Genomic DNA, 21,710 nt, shown 5'->3' with positions numbered 1-21,710 from the left:
TATGTCAAAATGTCTTAACCGGTTTAGGTCAAAACGATTTGACTTGTTAAGACACTATTGTTTAATGAGTCACTAATGGGTTAACCCATTATGACTCGTTATGACCCGTTAAGAAAATGAGATTTCCTTTTATACCCTTAGACTTAAAACTCAAAAAACCCTTAACACTTATGACCCACTTCCTTCTTTAAGTTTTAAATTTGTTTAGACATGTGTTTTTATCATATTTGGGATTGTAACATTAATATATTTAAAATGTGTTTTGTTTATTATATTTGGAATGTAATTTTAATATTATTACAATGTGTGTGGATCATATTTGTGTGTTTATCATATTTGGTACCGTTGGAATTTTAATGTTGGTATTTTTATTATTTGAATTGTAATTTTAGACTTGTATTTGATTTTTTATAGCTATTATTTATATTTTAATATTTATATAAAATTAATCAGGTCAAACGGGTCACTAACTTCAACCCATTACGTAAACAGGTTGAAATGGATCATATCGTATCAACTTGTTAACTTAATAAATCATGTTAAGGTTTGAAATTTTGACACGAAATCATTAACAGGTCGTGTTCATGTTGACCCATTAAGTATAATGTATATACCTTGATACGATATGAACATGACCCGTTAACATGATTTGCCACCCTTACAATAACAAATTACAAGCAACCAGTTACACAATAATTAAGGCAACATCAAATAAATTAAAGCATCAAATAATTAAGGCAACCCAACATCATGGCAAAAAATAATATGTAGAAACATAATTAATTTAGGGCTCAAGTGTCTCGGACTACACTTACGATTTACAGCATCGCAAAGGCTGAATGGCAACTGTGCAGAAGACGGCAAGATCACGACGGCAAACAGGAATGGAGCAATAGAGACTTAGATAGGGAACAAAAAAGATTCAAAAGAAAGGGAAAGGTGAACCATGAGGGGAAGAAGGAAGACCTAGAAGGGGGTCCTGCGTTTTAGACCCCCATATGAAGAAATGACGTCGCCGTTGTTATTTTATTTTTTTATATCCAAATGTTTTACATCTAGATTTTAAAAAAAAAAAAAAGTCGAACTAGGGGCTTTGGACTCTTACTCTGACTAGGGGCTTTGAACTACTACTCTGACTTTGTATAAAATATCGGAGCACCTCCAAACTCCACTCCGAACTCTGAAAACTTTGACTCCTTTGGAGGTGGAGGTTAGCCGGAATTGGAGGTTTCGGAATTTTGCACAACCCTAGTGTATAACAAAGTGATAGATAAGCTTCTTATATGCCTGTATTTTTCATGTTTCTTTTATCCTTGGCGAGTCCAAAAATAACTTCCTTTCAAGTTTCAAGGGCCTCTTCCTTTTAGCTGAATATATGAACAAACAAAAATATAGGAAAGAGGTAAGAATATAACACAACTAGCAGGAGAGGAGAATCTTAGGTGCAAGTAACCTTAAAAGAATTTGAATTTCAAGGTAAAGTTTAAGATGCTGAAGTGGTGGCTTCACAACCATCATGCACACAAGCCAGGGCATCTTTGTACTCTCTTGTTATGGTGAAGGAATCAGATACATTTCCATCGCGGCTTTTCTTGTACTCGAAGAGGAGGGATGAGTGATTGAATGCTGTCAGTTTGACAAATCCATAGTCATAATCTCTGTAAAGACTCCATTTGGGTGTCTCTTGGTTGAACTTTGATAAGTGGCACCCTGCCCCTCCAACAACAACATGGATTGTTCCCTCTACAATTCCTGAATAATGAAATCTTTCTGCATTGACGCACTGACTTTGCACCACGAACAAATTAACATTATTATTTAAAGACATTGCATCGAAGCGATCTAAAACCTAGTGATTGAGCTATTTGGAATTGAAAATGATTAAAAGATGTAGTGCTACCTAACAGGCATTGAATACTATTTCATTGAGTCACAATTGATATAAAGAACTCACCAGACTACAAGACCGCATTGAATACTTAACTTCTGAAATTTAATTAACTACAAATATGGCATATTGAAAGGGAGGCTTGATTAAATACAGATATCAACATCTTTGTAGGTTGATGTATGCATCATGAAACTCTGTACATGTGTGGATTCATAAATAATCAAGCTTACTCGAATGAACCTGATAGAAGTTGGATAAACTTGCTATTGTCTTTACCTCATAAATGGGGCATGTCCTTTCATAGTTATGGACGTGGCCATAAAAGGCAATGTCCACCTTGTACCTCTCCCAAAACCTTTGCAAGCTTTCCCTTCCCATGGGCTCTGCAAATGAGCCTTCCAAGGCGTAATAATAGTTAGAGGAGTACCCAAGGACACGATGGGTAGCAAAGATCAACCAAGGTTGTTTCTGTCTGTCCATCGATGCAAGGCAATGCTCAATGAATCTGTATTTTTCTGATCCCTCCCTTCAATCTTGCTCACTATTGGCTATACAGAAGCGAAACATCCCATAATCCGTGAAGTAACTGCATGTATATTCAGAGTATTTTTATTTAAGAAGTTAGAAACAAAAGCTTGAATATAAGGCACTGATCTACAGCAAAGAAAGCAAATGAAAACAACGTACTAAACTGCCTTTTAGGAGCACCACTGTTATTGGAGTCATTGGACTCCTTTTCCAATCACTCTAACCAAACACAAACATGCTCATAGAATAAACTTAAATAAAATTATCAAGAGAGGTTTAATTGTTTGTGTATCTTTGAACACCATCCATTATACTAGCAACCTACAAATGCTTAAAATAGGTGTAAAGAACAAATGCAATTACCAAGGCTTGGCTCTGTTCTCAGCCAGAATGTAAAACATAGTGCTAGCAAGCACACCACATTCCCCACCTGAATCTGTTTTGTTATAGAAGGAGCCAGTATTTGGTCAATCACGCTCATACCACTGCAGAGGAATTTAAAAATAAAAATCAAGCAGAGTCATAAAAGTAATATTTAAATCCAAATCAGTATACAGACAAGTATAGGGTGAATAATTGCACAAACCTTGCAATCATATATGGAACAGTGGATGCAATTGGCTCCACCTGTGAAGTGAATTGGTCCCATTGTGAGATGTATCCATTTGCATATGTTATATCTCCTATATGGAAAACTATGTCAATGTTTTCTAAGTCCTTGATGAGTTGGTCAGTAGTATTGAGTGAACGCGGCTGATAATTACTATATTCAGTTTGTTGCGTCTCAAACCTGTCCAAGAATTATACAAGATGATAAAAAGACAATATTTAAGTGGTTGCAACTTGCCTACGTCTACTAGGGCGGAAACTCAGTATTTTCAATATGTTTGTACAAAATTACAAATACTCATAAACAAGCTCTCTATCTCTCAAAATGTCTTATGTTCTGGATTTCTCAAAAACCTATATTTCACCCATAACCCTTTGCCTTGATCGCTCACCTCAGTGAGGATCCCTTACATTTTGCCTATTCCTGATCACTTACCTTAATGTGGATGGTTTTAATTTTCAGCAAATGACATCCTTTTATAGGATAAGCAATAGGGGACAAACACCCACAATTCTTGACCAAGAGAAAGATTTCCAATAGCTTCTTTCGGGATAGTAATTTATGGTCAATATTTGCTGTCAGAGAATTTGGGTGTCCTAATATGGACAAGGGACTTTTGGTAGGTGGGTGGCTACACATGAGGAGGTGGCTGCGCATGGGCATGCATACTTGGGGGGATTCCAACAATCACCCCCTTCATCCAAGTGTGCCATACTAGGATGCTACAAACGGTTGCATCCTTCAAATGATTACACTTCATCATTGGAATGCTTGTTAGCCATGAGAGATTTTTGCTATTGAATTCATATGTAGGTGCGTCTTCAAATGGATGTCCAGATGCCTCTCCAAAATCATCTTCAAATGCATTATCATTGTCTACATCCATAGAGCTTGCAAGAGATTTTCTTCAGAGGAGATTTACAAGTGCTTTATTGCACAATCTCAATTCCGTAGGGTTCTTCTTTCGCTCAAGTCCATGAGTCCACACTCATATACACCTTGAGTAAACTGAGTTTCACTTGAGCCACAGCCAAGCGAACAATCTACCTGGTATTTTTATAGCTTTCAAACTAGGCTTCATAATCCTACAATCACACTAATGTCCAACCTGAAGACTAGTTTTCAACATGCCAACCTCTATCTCCAGCATGATCCCTTATCATCTCTGCAATTTTACAGCTCATATCTTCAAGTTAGAAAACTAACTAAAGTGATCCATAACTTTAGTTCATCACGTACAGTGCCCTTAATCAACACATCTATATAGGACAACACATCTCCCACTACTGTGAATCAATAGTCTTGCACGGACCTTGACACATATTAGAGAACCTATTGCTGAGGTCTCCATCTTTAACCTGGGTGACTGACTCTTCATTCTGTTGCTAACATATCCTATCTTTAATCAATGTGCCCATCTTGTGTTTAGTCTCTGCTAACTTCGACTTGCATAGTCTCCATTCTTGCAAGATTTTTTTTCATATCGTAGTTCACTACCTTCATTCAGCAGGATATAGTTTAAGGTAGTAACCACCATGGAGGTCTGATCATCTTGGCTATCATGTGATCATCAAGTTTAGTTGTAGACATCCCTAGAACATCTGATGTTCTATTTCCATCTCTTACACCTTTGCTTCATGTCATGGTCTAGAGAGATTTCTTTAGGTTTAGATGAGGAAGTAAAGAAAAGTAAAACTCTTTTCTTTCCTCATCTAATTCACACGACCATTACCACGAGCCAAGACCAATTAATCATTCGTGATCTTCCAAGCCTTTTTGAGAAAACACTACTGAATGATTGCTGTCTTCAAGCTATCTTTAACAGTATTGTGCACTGCAAGAAATACGACGCCATGCATTTCTTCAGTCACCATATTCACAGCATCATTCTCAATTTTCTCTTGATTTTAGCATTTCTCTTGTGGCTTGTCTTGCCATAATTCCTAACAAGTCATCTGTTGTCCACATTTTGATTTGCCTCTGCCCTTATTCCTAGATTTTGACTAATCCAAACTTCTGCCTTGATTATCAACATTCAGGATCGACAAACTCAAGATCTTGCCAGAATCTCTTCTGCGCACCTCCTCATCTAGGATAAGATCTATTACGTTATGAAACTTCAACTTTGACTTTTTTGCTGAATTACTCATAGTCATTCTTATGACCTCCCAACTTTTTGACCACAACGTCAAATACTATTGGGCAACAAAAGTACCTTCTGCATTTTTTGAAGTTGAACTGTTTCTTCATTTGCATTTTGTTATTTGCAACTGACTTTTCAAAAAAGTCACAATGAGATCCGTTGCGGTTCTCCTCTTAATAACATTGTGCTCCATAAGTTTTATGACTTCTAAAACCTGACAATATAATAAGTTAATGAGCATCGTCCAATGATATGAAGTTTGCTCGTCAAACTTCACGATCCCAACTGGCTTAAATCAAGTCCAAAAGAACTGAGTCTGGCGACATTGGACTTTAACTGGCTGACATCAAGCCCAAAACAAATGAGTTTGACACGACTTCAACTGGTTGCGATCAAGCCAAAAATAAATGAGTCCTGCATGACTCCAACTGGCTGCGATCAAGTAAAAAACAAATGAGTCCTAAATGACTCCAACTGGCTGAGATTAAGCTCAAAACTGATCTGAAGTCTGAACGGTCTAAATCATTAGTACTGATGATGAATCTCAACATTCCCACCATATGGATGAGTCCGGAATGATCCAAATAGTTTGTCAGCACTATTTGATCATCACAATTAGACTCCAACTGGCGTAGATCAAGCCCAAAATTGATCTGAATTTCAAACGGTTCAGATTGAAAGTACCGATGACAAATCTCAACATTTCCACCGTACTAATGAGTCTGGGATGATCTAAAGAGTTTGTCAGTACTATTTGATCAGCGCAATTAGGCTCCAAATGGTGTAGATCAAACCTAAAATGATATGTGACTTATAGACAGTTCAGATCGAAAGTACCGATGGCAAATCTCAGCATTCTCACCGTACGGATGAGTTTGAAATGATCCAAATAATTTGTTAGTACTATTTAATCATCACAATTAGACTCCAAATGGCATAGATCTAGTCTAAAATGATCTGCAACTTATGGACGATTAAGATCAAAAGTACTGATGACGAATCTCAAAATTCCCACTTTACATATGAGTTTGAAATGATCCAAATAGTTTGTCAGCACTATTTGATTATCACAATTGGACTACAAATGGCGTAGATCAAATCCAAAATGATCTGAATTCTGCACAGTTTTGATCGAATGTGCCGATGGTGAATCTCAATATTTCCACCTTACAGATGAGTCTGAAATGTTCTAAATAGTTTGAAAATACTATTTGATCGTTGAAATCGGACTCCAAATGGCTTAGAACAAGCCTAAAAACGATCTGAAATTTCAACGGTCCAGATCGTCTAGCACATGTGTTACACGCGCAAAGGCTATACGTCTGGGGCGTGTGTGTATCACATGCTGAGGGCTTCTAGGGTGCGTGAGCACGTGTATCACATGCGTCTTCAACCTTGACCACACGTGGAAGCATGGATTCTACTCGTCTTCAACCTCTAGCTGCGACTGAGGCGAGTGAGTTCAATATCCTTCTTCTCGAGGCAAGTGCAATCTCCTCCGACTTCAGTTTTTAATTTCATTTGTGGTGACACGAGGAATGCACTGGAGTTGTCAAAAGTTGATTTCGATTAACTTGATTTTTGGACAGCGCAAACCAAAGCTCTGATACCAATTGTTGCGCCTCAAACTTGTCCAATAATCACACAATACGATAAAGAGACAATATTTAAGTGGTTCGACAACTTGCCTACGTATACTGGAGTGGAAACTTAGTATTTTCAATATGTTTGTATAAAATTACAAAGACTCATAAACAATCTCTCTATCTCTCAAAGGGCCCTATGTTCTGGGTTTTCCCAGAACCTATATTTCGCCCACAACATTTTGCCTTGATCGCTCATTTCAGTGAGGATCTCTTACATTTTGCCTCTTCCTAATCACTTACCTTAATGAGGATGGTTTTAATTTTCAACAAATGTCCTCTTTTTATAAGAGAAGTTATAAGGAACAAACACCCACAATTCTTGACCAAGAGAAAGATTTTCAATAGCTTTTTTCGGTATAGCAATTTATGGTCAATGTTTGCTACAAGAGAATTTGGGTGTCTTAATATAGACAAGGGACTTTTGGTGGGTGGGTGGTTACACATGAGGAGATAGCTGTGTATGGGCATGCATACTTGGGGGGATTCCAACACATTTGAGCCATCGCGCTACACCTAAAAGACGTTAATGTCGTGAGTGGTTAGAGGGAAGAGAAGCAGGGAAAGTCCAGCTTCAATTGTAAGAAACCACGACTGGTCTATGTAGTTTCGTAGAGGTAGAAGCCGTTGAATGGAAGGTGTCTTGTGCTAATTTTTTAACTAGCCAAGATAGCACTGAAGACTTTTTACAACACATTTTATAATTATATTTTAAAATAAAAATATTTTTATAAAATGATGTTATTTTTATAAAGTGTTCCATGAATATAATGTTCTTTTATAAAAGTATTCCTAGTTTATGACATAATCATGTAAAGTGTTGTGAAAAATATTGTGTATTTATCATTTTTCAATTTTAATGAAGTTTTTGTGCAACAATATAATTAATTAAATATAATAAAATAACGTATAGTTAGAGTTCGATTTAAGGACTTATGCTTTAATACATATGAAATTACCACCTATTTCAAAAATTTATGTCATAGGAAGAAGGAAACTTAATTATTTATATTATATTATTAAGGTACATACATAATTATCTATTTCTATTTTCATTCTTCAAATATATTTTTCTTTTCCATTGAGATAAATAGAAGAAAAAACATTATAAAATGTTAAATAAGAAAAAACATTATAAAATGTTATTCTAAAATTTTCTTTATAAAAGAAAATACCTATTACTATGATATTGTAAAATGTAGAGTTTTGGATACCACATGAATTTCCCACCTAAGAATATTATCAATTTGCTTGAAGCCTGAAGCCCTCTAAATCATTAATTGCAGCTAGTAGGCATTACGATACAATACAAGGTGATCAAGGAAGGTGATTGATCATCAAGCTTGATTCTGACTGAATCACAATCTAATAACTTTGACCATCCATAGCCATTTATTGGATTAATAAACAACAACTCTGAAAGAAAAATACATCTTGTATCAGTTTGCTTCTGCAAATTTACAACAGGCATAAGAAACATAAGAAAAAGATACATTCTCCAGAGGCCGCAGTGCTTGCGGCGCAACTATCATGAACACAAGCCAAGACATCGGTTTATTCCCTCATAATGGTGTAGGAATCATATACCTTCCCGTCACTACTTTTCTTGTACTCGAAGAGTAGATAAGAGTGGTTGAATGCTGTTAGTTTTGTAAAGCCAAAGTCATAGTCTCTGAAAAGACTCCAGCTTGGTATTTCCGTGGCAAAGGATGATAAATGACTACCTCCACCTCCAGCGTCAACATAGATTGTTCCATTCATGACGCCGGAATAACTTGTGTTGCCAGATTTGACGCATGTATTCTACAACACCAACATTGAGGACATACAAAAAAGGTTAAAAAATGGCATGGAAGTGATATTGTTGTTTGATCTAGAAATGTTATTAGACAATATAATTTAAATAATTGAAGTTACATTTTAAACTCGTGGAGATTTTTGCAGCATCCATTACCTGGTAAATGGGGCATGTTCTTTCGTAGTTATGGACATGGCCAAAAAAGGCAATGTCTACCCTGTACTTCTGCCAAAGCTTCTGCAAATCGTCCCTTCCCAGTGGCTCTGAATATGCACCCTCCTCGGCATACCATTCATTAGAGGAATAGCCAAGAGGCCTATGAGCAGCAAAGATCAACCAAGGTTGCTTCCTTCTATCCACAGTTGCAAGGCAATGCTCAAGGAATCGGTACTGTTCTGATCCCTCCCTCCAATCATGTTCACTGTCCGCTATGCAAAACCGAAACATGCCATAATCTATTGAATACCTGCTCATTTGAGTTGAAGTTTGCGTCATGAATCTCAAAAGGAAAGATCATTGTACAAAAAACAAAGGAATGCTATAAGTTGCTACCAATCCATCGGATAACTCGAAAAACGTATATGTTATTGTTTTTACCAAAAGTTGGCTATGTTCTCAGCAGGAAAGTAGAAAAGGGTCTCAGCAGTCACACCGCACTCCCCACCAGAATCTGTATGTTGATAGAAGCCTCCTGAGTTTGGCCACGTACGTCATGATTACCGCTGCATGATAACCAATAAAAGATTCATAACTTAATACAAAGAGATGAACTTAATTATTCTGGATTTATTGTTACAAGATTATGATTAGATGGAAAGTAACGGGGCAAACCTTGCAACCATTAATGGGACAGTTGATGCAATGGGCTCAACCTGTGACATGAATTGGTCCCACTGTGAGATGTATCCATTTGCATAAGCTAAATCACCAATAACGAAAACTATGTCGATGTTTTTCAAGTCCTTGATGAGTTGGTCGGTAGTATTCAAAGATCCTGGCTGATAATCAGCATACATAGTTGAACCATCACGTTCAGCCTGAAATACAGAGGAAGTGACTGAAATTAATCTCTTATTAATTAAACTCTTGGCAGAGGTTTTCAAGTACCCCCCAAGGCTATGAACATATCAGCAAGTGACTAGAATTAATCTCTTCTTAATTGCTGAGCTATAGATTTCATTCAGTCAATTCTCATAACTACCTTCCCAAGGTCGCCAAATATTACGACACGCTGTGGTGAGTCCTGTCCAGGATAAGGGGGTGATTTAAAAGAGTAGGATTTGCTCCAGATATATGAACCATTCGATAAGAAATGACCCATCCTATAAGTGTACCTGAAATACCATCATAACCAACCTTCAATAGATATCTCGGTCAACAATTTAGGATAGTTTTATGTCAAGAAGAACGTATAAAAACATACACAAAGTTGGGCCCTAAATTTTTCAAGAAACTTGTATGTATGAAACCCTGATCACGCCGACCTACTGTCCGTGCAGGAGAACCTACAGAATACCAAGGACATCACATTATTCAACCACCTTTCGGCTCACTTTGAATCCCAAAGCATATATCAATGAACTTGGTATGTCCCAAAACATTAGAACTTTAAGAAACATGATTCAAAGCAATGCTCAAATGCTTTGGAAAGCTATTGAAAGGTTTGTCCTAAATTATAAATATAAAAATTACACTCATGGACTTTTGTCGTTATTAAAAGCTTTCTTGAAAACTGTTAATTGGAGGGCCGCCCACGTGGGGCAGACCCATCTTTTTCATTTACCTAACGCATGGCTTTAAGCCATGCGTTACATGCATGCAAATTAAGGCTGGCCTTAAAGGGGGCTATATATAGCCCCCCTCTTTTGATTTTGGAAATTATCAGAAATCAGAAACGAGAAAAATCCCTCTCTTTTATTCTCTCTTAAGATAGTATTTAGGCTGTGGATTGTTAAAGCGTTACTCTAGTAGTACGCTTTACCACTAAATGAAAACTCTTGTCGATCTGGAGAAACTTGTGGAGCAACTTTATAGGTTGAGCTTGAGGTACTTTCCGCTATGCTTTCTAACATTGGTATCAGAGCTTTTATAATTGCTTTCAGTTTCTTTTTGGCATATGCATGTAAACTGTAAACTGTGTTTTTTTTTATTTGCGCACATGTAGTGCTGCAGTATTTTTTTTATAAAAAATATATATATATATTTTGGCCGAAGCCGCTGCAGTGGTGCAGCGCGCACCACCCCTGCACCTGGTGGTGCAACGCGCACCACCTGAGCATGGTGGTGCAGCGCGCACCGTAGGGTGCTGTGCGGCACCCCTGCAATGGTGTTGCGCGCACCACGGTGCCGCAAGCACCCATGGAGCCCACGGTGCATGGTGCACCGTGGGGGCACCACAGCGGTGCTGCCAGCACCAGAGCAGCGCCGGCTCGGTGCTGCGCGCACCGTGAGATGCTGCCAGCACCACCTAGGTGTTGCGGCAGCACCCAGCTTGCTCTGGAAGCGGTTTCCGGCCAACAGTGGCCCCGGTGACGTCCATAAACGGCAGCTGAAATTTTTTGTTTTTCGAATTACTGTTCACGTGAACAGTACCCACTGGAGGAAGAAGATGACTTAACTCATTTGCTTCCATATGGGCTTAGGCTGTTTTTTTCAGCCCACTGTTTCAGCCCACTGTGTTTTTTTTTTTAATGAAATGGGCTGGGCCTTTCGGCCCATTTGTTTTCTGTTTAAAAAAGAAAAAAAATTTTGGCATGATTCAATATATGCATAGATATATTGTTATATTACATGTGATCTTTTATTTAATTTTGAGATTAAATGTGATAACATGTGAATATTTGTTTATTTTCATGCTATTTTTTTCCATAATGTTATATTACATGTGATCTTTTATTTAATTTTGAGATTAAATGTGATAACATGTATGTGTGTATTGAACATGTGGAAATATGATTATTTTATTATCTATGAATATTAGACTTGAATGTTTAGATATTAGTCTTTATTTCTTTTAGTGATAAAATAGAAAAATCCCACTAAGTAGTTTTAGTTAGAATTGTCAGTGTGAATGATAGGCTGAAAGAATTGCAGTGACCCCAGTAAGAACTATAAATGAACTGTATAGCCAAAAGGCCATGGTGATCCCAGTAAGAACTGTAAATGCACTGATGGAACAAGAAAAATGGACTGTAATGGTCTCATATGAACCATCTTTGTAGACTGGCCCAACAGGTTGCCATGGTCTGGGTAGCTGTCCTTGTAGACTGGCCCAAAAGGTTACTGCGATTTTAGTATGTTGTGTCTTTACATGTGACTAGGCCTAGATGACTACTTAAGATAGTGGGAGTATGGTTGAGATTTATGATGATAAATTCTCCCATATTTTTTTAAAATTTGCGCAGAAATTGAGGTAGAAATCTAATAATTGGATATTGTGGCGCAAGAGATGATTCTGAAGCCTAGCGATTTTTCGATCTTGTGACATGTCTAAATTATTCTTTTTCTAACTTGAAAGGACGCAGCAGATTTCTTAGATGTGTGAGTAATATCTCGTCTTTGCGTATTGTAGTGAAATGACATCCAAGAATATTGTTGCCGACTTAAACAAATGGGAGAAATTAGATGGGAAAAACTATGACATATGGCATCGCAAGATCCAATATGTCTTAGATGAGCAAGAGGTCTTGGAGGCCTTATCTCACACCCTTACTATGCCCAGGGAAGGGAACTCGGAACAACACAAGATAGATCAACAAGCCTATACCCAATGGGCTAAGAAAAATCGGTGCGCGCGCATAATTATGTTAAGCAGCATGCACAATGATCTAATGTGTGAGTTCAAGATCTATGACACTGCCTAAAGCATGTGGGAGGCTTTGAAGTTGAAGTTTGGTGGAACTTCAGCCACTAGGTTGCGTGGATTAACCATGAGGTTCGACTCCTATAAGATGCGCTCTAACCACATGATGAAGCAGCATCTTAGGGCTATGTCAACTATGATTCGCGAACTTAGGTCGGCAGGAAACAACCTGACAGATGAACAGCAAGTACAGGCAGTGATAAGATCACTACCAAATTCTTGGGAGAATATGAGCTAGAACCTGACGCATAACGAGAATATCAAAGACTTTGATGATGTCTCGCGTCACTTGGAATTGGAGGCTGAACGCCTAGAGGCTGCTAAGCCCAATCATACGGCCTATGTGGCTAATGCTGGTCCGCGCAAGGCATCAAGGCCTAAGCGCAAGAAGTTCAAGAATGGAGTAGCTGCTGGACATATTAAAAAAGTGTCAGGAACTTCTCAGCGCACCAAGAGGGGCATGCGCGGGAAAAACAAGTCAAAATTAGAGTGCTTCAACTGCGGAAAGATTGGCCACTTCGCTCGTGACTGCACGGAGCCGAAGAATGTACACTCTAACTTTTCTCATATTGTTTTTGTAACTAGCCATGTGATGGTTGTTGAATCCTATCCTTTGTGGACTGTTGATTCAGGAGCGATCGAGCACACAACGCGAAATAGAGTCGGATTTGTGGAGTATCACCGGATTCCAACTGGGAGTCGTGATATCAAGGTGGGGAATGGAGCTAGCGTAAAGGTACTGGGACTTGGTACCTACAAGCTGGACTTGCGGGGTGGCCGCACTCTTTTCCTCCACAATGTGCTATACACTCCCGAGATTCGACGAAACTTGCTTTCAATTGTTACTCTATTAAAACTTGGTTTTCGGATTGTTTTTGAAAACAATTATGTTTCCTTTCATTTGGGCCATGTGTTTTATGGCAATACTTTTCTTCAAGACGGTTTTATGATATTGGATTTAGTTTATTCTAATATAAATGAATCTATTGCTTTTCTTTCTTCATCTATTGATAATTTGGATTCATACACATGGCATGCTAGGCTTGACCATATAGGGCAAGATAGAATGACTCGATTAGCTAGAGAAGGCCTGATAGGCAATCTCGCTAAAGTCATTTTGCCCACGTGTGAACATTGTCTAATGGGAAAAGTTAAGAGAAAACCGTTTGGAAAAGCCACTAGGGCATCTTTTCCACTGCAATTAGTCCACTCAGACATCTGTGGTCCAATGAGTGTGAGGGCAAGACACGGAGGTATCTACTTCATCACTTTTATAGATGATTTTTTACGTTACGGTCATGTCTACTTAATCTCCCATAAGTCTGAAGCATTGGAATGTTTTAGGCGATATCTAAGAATGGTCGAGAATTAGTTAGATAAGAGTTTAAAGACTCTAAGAACTGACCGAGGACGAGAATATCTCTCTGAGCAATTTAAAAGGCTCTGTGATGAAAAAGGAATCAAAAGACAGTTAACGATGCCGAGTACGCCATAGCAAAATGGCGTGGCGGAAAGGAGAAATCGAACACTGCTTGAGATGGTTAGGTCAATGATGGCGCAAGCAAACCTACCAATTTCTTTTTGGGGGATGCACTTTTGACTGCTGCTTACATTCTTTACCGATTGCCCTCCAAATCAGTAACTTCCACACCATATGAACTATGGACCGACGAGAAACCCAATTTGAGTAATTTGTGGCCATGGGGTTCAACAGGTTTTGTTCATGATCTTTCTCATAAGTATGAGAAATTAGGCTCTAGAGGGAAGAAGTGTATCTTTATAAGGTACTCAGAACACTCTAAAGGGTATGTGTTAATAGGTGAACAAACTGATGGAAGTGTAACTGAGATTGAATCACGAGATGTGGACTTCATTGAAAATGAATTTCCAAGTAGAGGTGAGGTTGATAGGAGTTTAGAACTTCATGGGATTGTGGAACAAGAGGAAAGTGCTCCAAGGAATTTAGTTGAGAATGAGGAAGAAATTCTTCAAGCTTCTACAAATGATAAAAGAGACTTAAATCCGAGTGGGAGCACACCGCTTGTCAATCAATCACAACAACCTCAGCCGCGTAGAAGCACACGTGAAAGTATTCCTCGTCGTCGTTTTGAGATTGAAGGAGAAGCTTTTATGGTAGCTCCGCATGATGATGATGAGCCTAGGACAATTCATGAGGCTCTCTCATCTTCTACTAAAGATGAGTGGATGAAAGCTCTTAATGATGAAATTGAGTCTATGAAGACAAACCAGGTCTAGGATCTGGTTGATCTACCGACAGGGCGTAAGACTATTGGGAACAAATGGGTTCTTAAAGTCAAACGCAAGTCGGATGGATCGATAGATAAGTACAAAGCTCGCTTAGTGGCGAAAGGATATACCCAACAAGAGGGTATAGACTATGAGGAAACTTTTTCACCAGTGGTGAGGTTTGCTTTAATTCGCCTGATTCTAGCTATAGTAGTAAACATGGATTTGGAACTTTACCAAATGGATGTTAAGACAACATTTCTCAATGGAGAACTAGATGAGGAGATCTATATGGATCAACCAACGGGTTTTGTGGTCAAACGTCAAGAGCACAAAGTATGCAAGCTCAAACGATCAATATATGGCCTAAAACAATCATCTAGGCAATGGTACCTCAGATTCCATCGAGCCGTTCTTTCGAATGGGTTTACGATGATCACAGAGGACCATTGTGTCTATGTCAAAAGGTCCATGAAGAGTTTCATTATGTTGTCATTATATGTTGACGACATACTACTAGCTGGAAATGATAAAGGGTTGATAGTTGCCACAAAAGAGTGGTTATCCTTTAATTTTGAGATGAAAGATATGGGTAAAGCAGAATACATTCTGGGAGTTAAGATCTACAGAGATCGCTCAAAGAGACTTTTGTGTTTGTCCCAACAGACTTACATAAAGAAAGTCCTCGAGCATTTCCTAATGAATGAATGTAAACCTATTGACACCCCTGTTGCAAAAAGCGAGAACTTATCTAAAGAGTTATGTCCTAAGACTCAAATAGAAAAGGAAAAGATGGCCCGTATCCCTTATGCTAATGCTGTGGGTAGTCTGATATACGCAATGATGTGTACTCGGCCTGACATATGCTATGCAGTTGGCTTAGTGAGTAGATTCCAATCTAACCCCGGACTGGCTCACTGGAAAGCAGTCAAGAGGATTATGCGATATCTCAAAGGAACTGCAGACTATGTGATGTGCTATCAAGGTTTAGATTTGCAGCTAAAAGGTTACAGTGATGCCGACTGGGGCAGTGACCTAGATGAGCGTAAATCAACCACTAGGTATGCCTTTCTGCTCAACAATGGCGCCATTACATGGAGCAGCAAGAAACAACCTTGTATAGCTTTATCCACCATGGAGGCAGAATACATAGCTTGTTCTGCAGCAGTTCAAGAATCTGTTTGGTTACGGAGATTTCTCAAGCATTTAGACATTGGCACAGATTCTTCAGATCCGGTGACAATATTCTGCGATAGCACGGCTGCTCTCGCATATGCTAAGGACTCTAAGTACCATGGAAGAACCAAACACATAGATATCAGATATCACTACATCGAGACATGGTAGCGCAAAAGGAAATGGTTCTGAAACACCTCTCTACAAGTCGCATGGTTGCTGATCCCTTAACGAAACCCATAGCAAGAGATGTCTTTGAGGCTCATGTTAGGAATCTAGGACTGCGTAGATTGTAAATGTTTTTTGTGTTTCAAATGACATTGAGATGTAACCTTTCCTTTGGGATATTAATACAATATGATTCAGTTATTGTCTTTATCGTATTGTCTTTCTAATTCACACACAAGATATGTCAACAGGCTTAGATCGGCTCACTCACACGAGCGATCTCCTCTAGCGCTTGAGAAGCGAGTAGAGATGAGATATTGTGTTCTTACATACTTGTCCAAATGGATAAGTTAGTTGACACAAAGATATGTCGATTTTAGTGGGAGCTAAGATCAGGTCCAATGAGAGGACTATGCATGGGTTACCCCACAACCTATGTAGCCTGTGGTTAGCCAGATGTGAGATCCTCTTTGACGCCTTGGAGGCGAGCAAATAGAGGAACTCGGGTTAAACGCTTAAGGAGCAGCTAGACTAAGATCTGTACGATGTTGATATAGACATATGCTCTTTGAGAAAGAGAAATCTACTGTAGCATGTGTTTCATACTACATGTGCTTATTCGACCAAATGAGTAAGTGAGTAAATGGTTCCCCTCTTTCTCACTGTGTGAGTCTCATTTTTTAAGTGTCCTTTACTTTTGACTATGTCACAAAATGGAGGTTATAATATCTGCTACTTTGGCATGTTGTCTATGGCCATGATTAATATGGTCTAAAGAGGCATTGCTGGGAAAGCAGTTTGACCAAAATTGAATGATATGAGTGCAAAAGGAAGATTTTTCGATATCACATCTTCGATAGTGTTTGCTGATGTCAAACTATGACGCTACATACTGGTAGCGACTAAGGTTGTGAACATATTGAAATGATTTAGAGATAGTCAAGCATTGTTCTGAGTTTTTCTGAAACTTAAGAGGGTTTCAAAAATGCTTGAACTGATGCAATCGAATGAGTCTAGGACATAACCAAACACTTTAGGGATGTTACTATGCTAGTCTTCTCTGGGAGAGATTTAGTGTATGTACTCCCACCTTTCTATAGATATGCTTGGTGGTCGCACGGCCTATTTACTTGTATGAATAAGATTGAGAACATTAGAGAGATGCTGACCTGGGGTCATGCCCACTGTGTACGAGTGGGAGATGTTAATTGGAGGGCCGCCCACGTGGGGTAGACCCATCTTTTTCATTTACCTAACGCATGGCTTTAAGCCATGCGTTACATACATTCAGATTAAGGCTGGCCTTAATGAAGGGGGCTATATATAGCCCCTCTCTTTTGATTTTGGAAATTATCAGAAATCAGAAACGAGAAAAATCTCTCTCTCTTTTATTCTCTCTTAAGATAGTATTTAGGCTGTGGATTGTTAAAGCGTTACTCTAGTAGTATGCTTTACCATTAAGTGAAAACTCTTGTCGATCTAGATAAACTTGTGGAGCAACTTTATAAGCTGGGCTTGAGGTACTTTTCACTGTGCTTTCTAACAAAAGTAATGAACTTGTTATTTATTGCAAACAAAGTATGCAATACTCGTGGGTAGATGAAACGAATAACACTACAAAGGTTGTTCTGATCAATTGTCAATGTTCCAGTTGGGGATCGAGCTTTAGCTTGTCCCTTCACAGCATATTCAACAAATGGAACGGCTTCATCTAATGCATATCCACTAGTTCAAGTTACTGTCATCTGAAAATATCGTCAAACGATCACTGCATGAATCATTTGTATACATGTGTCCTTTTAAGTCCAAAATATGTATGAAAAACCCTCCTGATAGTGTTGAAATTTCCTAAATCAAATCTTCTTTGGGTGCTATTACTAAAAGAGATGGAGAAAATAAGATTTTATAGGTGTTGTTAACTATTGTGAAATGAACTTACCTCATCCCAAGACTTCCCTTGAGCAAGGCGAGGATATAGAGGTGCTTTAGGATTAGCAAATATTATGAAATTTGAAACTGCCACTAGTTTAGGCTGCAACATCCAGAAACATAATTTTTCATTAGCATGCATACACAGAACAAAATCTTGGTTAATCTGAACTGTTACTGATGCAGAAACATAAAGCATAGAAACACCTTTACAAGTATCTTAGGGGAGAAATGGACATACAGTTGACAAACCGCCTGAAAATAGTACAAAGGAGAAATCTGCCCTCTGATTGATCAACTGGAATTTGAGAACAGTTTTGCCATTTTTTGTATACTTTAAATTGGAGTAATTTGCATACTTGAACTGTGAAGAACATCAAATACGTTAATTAAGAGAACAAAAAAACCAAAGAAATTTTCCATTTTTTGTCTGATTTTAATTTCAAAGTAGTTCACATTGGAGACACCTTAATTGGGCTTGAGCATATATATGGCTCCTCTTCTTCACCAGTCACTGGCGAACAGGTCGATGCGCTGCCATTTCAAAACAAAAATACACCTTCAACTTGAGAGCATTCACAGAAGAATATGCAACAAAACTCCTAAACATGATTCTAATTCCCTGTATGTGCATGATTAACTTTGGTCTCATGGCTATTGCCCATATCAATCTGCATATAATTCTGTTTGTAAAAGGCTAAAAACCAATTAAATTGCATTCCATACGTCAATGGTTTTAATTTGTATTAATGGTATTAAGAGATTTGTATGATTAGTACTTGAACTCTGCAGGAGAGAAAACTGCAACCCAATCATCCTCCGATGGATTTGGGGTTCACAACATTCACTGTCACCCATTCTTTATCCTCGCCCTGTAATCATATAAAGAAAAGATCGAAAACACCCAACAAATTATTAAGACTTCTGCATAAACAATAATATATCATCATCAACACCAATAATTGAATGAAAAATTAATCATAAAACAATGCACGTTGTTTGCATGTAATCATGTGTAGATGCATCCGAAAAATATTATCCATGTTGCCATATTGCTCAATTATTTATCAATAAGAGAAATGTTTTATATAATCATAGAGTGTCATGCATTTCGTTTGAAAAAAAAAAAATTGATAAATGTGGGATTCACATTAAAAAAATCTATTTTTTAACGATAAATTAATTATTCTTTTTTTAAAAAAAATGCGTGATACTTAAACACTTTAGGACTATTTCTAGTATTATTCTTATTAATAAACAATTATAATTTTTGGACCACATTTTATTATTGATATATATATATATGTATATATATATATATATATATATTATAAACACGTACAATATAATTACCTGTGGTGTTTTACAAACAACCCCAAATAACAAGTATGGTAACTCAATATTGTAGTCGTTAAAACAGTAATCTCAAGTATATAGTCTGTTTTGAAAAAGTATATATTATATACATTTGTACGTTTAAAAAGTAACTCATTCAAAGTCGATCGATCTTGCACACATTCTTTGTATTTTAAAAAGTATATTTCATTAAAAAGGATATATTTTTTTATGATGAGATTTATGGTTTACAAAATGACTCTGCAAATTAAACTTATATATCTAGAACTGGTACAAATTATTATTCATCTTAATATATATTATATATATTTTTAAATCTCGCCCTCGTTATTCTCTAACTGTCTTTTTTTCAATAAAGTAGTAACTATATTATAATTAAAAAGAAAGTGGGAATCACATATTCCCAAATTAAGATGATTATTATGAGAAGTAATATTCCATATTTATTTGCAACACATGCATGGATATTGGGGCATGGCCAACCTGTGCCATCACATGATGATGCTTGCTCCTTAATTTTTTTTATATATTGATCATATTTCTCGATGATAAGTGTAGCTTTTTTCTTCTATCTGGCAGCCATATGGATATATAGCTCTTCCACCAAGCAAACCAAATCAAATATAATATACGAAATTCTTCCTGCCGACTAATATGCCAATATGGGTGGCCCGCTCATAATTAATAACTCAGTAATATTAATTACTCTTCTCATAATTTTTCTTCTCTTTTAAAGGAAAAAAAAAATTGGTATTAATATAGATCCAATATATATAGCTAGACACCATATATTCATCTTATATGGTAACCCACAAAAAGTTAGAAATAAATCCAGCAGTCCACAAAAATTCTAAATACTCCAATTTTCTTTAAGATTATAATAAAAATAGCTTTATAACCGCTTCAAGTCATCTCAACTTATAAATTTATTTTAGTTAGATCTCTTTTTGTGGCTAAATGATCCCACTATCCAGATATGACACTAATCATTGAAGTTTAAATTACAACGTATTCACATGACATGAATAAAAGGAGAGAGAAATTAATAATAGTTAAGAGCGTGGAGCTAGCAGTACTCAATTACCATACATTACTTGTACGTGGATGAGAAAAAGCATGAGGGATACCTTCAAGCCGAGAAGGAGGGGGCTGGCTTTGATGGAGACGGAGTCACAGAGGGCAAGAGTGGTTTTGTAAATGTCGATCTCAGAGAGTGTGTGCTTGTCAAATCTGCCATGACCGTGACCTGATGCCAAGCTCATGCTGTCACAACCCCACCCTATCAAGAGCGAGATTGTGATCTCGTATCTATTCATTTTCTTATTATAACAATAAATTTATTTATATATGAATTCTCACATTGTTATTAGTATTATTATTATTATTATTATTATTTTAATAATTTTTTTTAAAGATAATGCGAGACGATTCGAACGCATCACGCATAAATTCTAATTTCTAACTAAAAGAAACATCTAATAGACATACCTTTACATTCATTTACAAAGGACTCTCAAAGTCCGTCATCCATTTATGTAACATAACTACTTTAAACAAAAAGGGACTCAGTCCCTTCAGTCTTTACAAAAGGAAACTAACTTAAAGTAAGAGGGATTTTCATTACCCCACTATATACTTTATACCCGAAGGTATCTTGTCTAGAAGTTAACTCAATAAAACATCCCCGTGTGGAGTCCAATATTAAAATATAAGAAACATATATTTTCATAAAAAGAAACCAAACTACCCAGGGACTACTAAACATCGGTCCCTCCCTCCTCAGAAATACTCAGCTCCTCAATAGATTCGTCTGTACCTGGACGTTTTCAATATCTTCCTTAGTCCGATGAATATGCTTTTATTTTGAAAAATAGCATTTTATGTCATGCTTACATATAAATAAAATCTTAGTTATTTCAAGAAGCATGTATAAAAATTTCATAACTTAGGGTCTACATGCATGCATTACCATATATACATACAATCAATTATAATCAATAGGATACTTAACAAGGGCTACTAAGAAAAGCTTGTATATAATATAAACTCAATTTATTCTTTAATTAGAGGAATGTTTGGAAAGAGATAGAGAAATATTATTCTACAAGAGAACTTGGCGTGGGCGCATGGTCATAGCTACTTACCTCGATCCGCTGCAATCCCTTTAACTTCAGAAAATCCTAGTCCAATAAATAACAAGTGTGTTAAAACTCATCCAACATCCTTTAGATCCCCTTTTAACGATGGCTGAAAAAATTATAAATCTAACGTCATTTTCTACCCTTAATGTTACTTCAAATAACTACCATCTCGACAAATCTTTACAAGAGTAACATAAGAAGATAGTTAATTTAGTTAA

At 37.2% G+C, this 21,710-nt stretch overlaps 1 pseudogene; it reads right to left on the bottom strand.

Annotated features, from left to right (window-relative positions):
* Positions 1 to 1,483: 1,483 nt before the first annotated feature.
* On the bottom strand, positions 1,484 to 20,613 carry LOC122282747 (annotated as a pseudogene).
* Positions 20,614 to 21,710: the final 1,097 nt, after the last annotated feature.

This window comes from Carya illinoinensis, chromosome 11 (genome assembly GCF_018687715.1).
Source record: "Carya illinoinensis cultivar Pawnee chromosome 11, C.illinoinensisPawnee_v1, whole genome shotgun sequence".
Classification (NCBI taxonomy): Eukaryota; Viridiplantae; Streptophyta; class Magnoliopsida; order Fagales; family Juglandaceae; genus Carya; species Carya illinoinensis.
Note: the sequence above shows the minus strand (reverse complement) of the source record. Positions and strands in the feature narration are given on the sequence as shown.